General features: G+C 39.3%; 1 pseudogene; it reads left to right on the forward strand.

Annotated features, from left to right (window-relative positions):
- The first annotated feature begins 673 nt into the window (after window positions 1–673).
- On the forward strand, window positions 674–1,489 carry LOC119518744 (annotated as a pseudogene).
- Window positions 1,490–2,438: the final 949 nt, after the last annotated feature.

The following is a 2,438-nucleotide window of genomic DNA, read 5'->3' on the forward strand; positions in this document are numbered from 1 at the left end:
TGCTGCAGAATGAGAGAGTATGGAAAGCCCTCCCACATGGGAACACAGGGGAACATGGCACAGTTCTGATCCAACTGCTGGCTGGAAAAATTGGTCTTCTGGGTCCCACAGCCTTGGCCCCTTTGGACAGGTACCCGCAACACCCAAAGTAACATTATTTCCACCTGCCTCCGAAGCAAAGAGGACAGAGGTCTAAAAAATAACTTACCTTTGTAGGGCAATGGGGAACAGGCTGCCAAAGAGTGCCATCTTCTGGACAGGGTAGGAAAGTGTAGTTTCGGGAAGCTGTTTTCCTGACCCTCTCTCCAGGGTCCTTTGGAACTGATCTGCACTCACTGTGTGGGATCCTCACCCTGCTTTGGTTGGAAAATACTGATGAACCAAAGGCCAAAGAAGAGCTTTAAAATGGACCCAATCCACAACAACAAAATCTTAGATAATGACCTTCAGAATTATCTCATCAAGATAATCAGATGCCAAGGTACTAGCAAAAAATTACAAGACATACTAAAACACAAGATAATTTGGTGAAGCCAAAGGAACAAATTAAAAAGTCAGGGGAGATATAGAATTTGGAACAATGAATCAAAAATGTTCAAGCAAATCTCCTAAATCAATTCAAGGAGATGGCTAAAGAGATAAAGGTTATTCAAAAGACACTGGATGAGCCTTTTTTGCTCTTTGAGCAGCACCATGGCGGTTGGCAAGAACAAGCGCCTTACAAAAGGTGGCAATAAAGGAGCCAAGAAGAAAGTGGTTGATCCATTTTCTAAGAAAGATTGGTATGATGTGAAAGCACCAGCAATGTTTAATATAAGAAATATTGGGAAAACACTAGTTACAAGGACTGAAGGAACCAAAATCACATCTGATGGCCTTAAGGGTCGTGTTTTTGAAGTGAGCCTTGCTGATCTGCAGAACGATGAAGTTGCATTTAGAAAATTCAAGCTAATTACTGAGGATGAGCAGGGCAAAAACTGCCTAACCAACTTCCATGGCATGGATCTTACCCGTGACAAAATGTGTTCCATGGTCAAAAAATGGCAGACCATGATTGAAGCTCATGTCGATGTCAAAACTACCAATGGTTATTTGCTTCGTCTTTTCTGTGCTGGTTTTACCAAAAAACGCAACAATCAGATTCGGAAGACCTCTTACGCTCAGCACCAAGAGGTGCGCCAAATCTGGAAAAAAGATGATGGAAATCATGACTCGAGAGGTGCAGACAAATGACTTGAAAGAAGTGGTCAATAAATTGATTCCAGACAGCATTGGTAAAGACATAGAAAAGGCTTGCCAATCTATCTATCCTCTCCATGATGTGTTTGTTAGAAAAGTAAAAATGCTGAAGAAGCCCAAGTTTGAATTGGGAAAACTCATGGAGCTTCACGGTGAAGGCAGTAGTTCTGGAAAAGCAACTGGAGATGAGATAGGTGCTAAAGTGGAACGAGCTGATGGTTATAAGCCACTGGTCCAAGAATCTGTTTAAAATTCAGACAAAATAAAGCCTTATTTGTGGGAAAAAAAAAAAAAAAAGACACTGGATGAGCATAAAGAAGAATTTGAAAGCAAACAAACAAAAAAAAGAGCAGGTCTTATGGGAATGAAAGACACAATAGATGAAATTAAAAATACACTAAGGGCACACAGTAGCAGATTTGAACAGGGAGAAGAAAGGATCAGCAAGCTAGAAAACAAAGCATCTGATATTGAACAGAAAAAAAGAACAGATGGAGAAAGAATGGAGAAATTTGAGCAGTGCCTCAAAGAAATGATTGACAACATAAAGCACACAAACATACACATCATGGGTGTCCCAGAAGGAGAAGAGAAGGGAAAAGGGCCAGAAAGAAAATTTGAGGAAATAATGGCCCCAAATTTCCCAACCCTTATAAAAGACAGGGATATGCAAATCCAAGAGGTCCAATGTACTCCAAATAGAATAAAACCTAATAAACCCATTCCGAGTCACATACTAATCAGAATGTTAACTGCCAGAAATAAGGGAGGATTCTGAAAGCAGCAAGAGAAAAGAAATTCATCATTTACAAGGAAACCACAATAAGATTAAGTGCCGATTTCTGATCAGAAACCATGTAGGTAAGAAAGCAGTGCTATGATGTATTTAAAATACTAAAAGAGAAAAACTGCCAGCCAAGAACTCTCTATCCAGTAAAACTGTCCTTCAAAATTGTGGAATAGTTTAAAATGTTCACAGATAAACTTAATCTAACAGAGTTTGTTGACAAGAGTCCTGCCATACAAGAAATACTAAAGAAGTTCTGCTGGCTGAAAAGAAAAGACAGGAGAAAGAGGATTGGAGTAGAGTGTAGAAACTAATATTATCAGTAAGGGTAACAGAAAAGATAAAAAGAGGCAAAAATAAGATATGACATATAAAAGTCAAAGGATAAAATGGTTGAAGTAAGCACTGCCTT

This window comes from Choloepus didactylus, chromosome 22 (genome assembly GCF_015220235.1).
Source record: "Choloepus didactylus isolate mChoDid1 chromosome 22, mChoDid1.pri, whole genome shotgun sequence".
Classification (NCBI taxonomy): domain Eukaryota; kingdom Metazoa; phylum Chordata; class Mammalia; order Pilosa; family Megalonychidae; genus Choloepus; species Choloepus didactylus.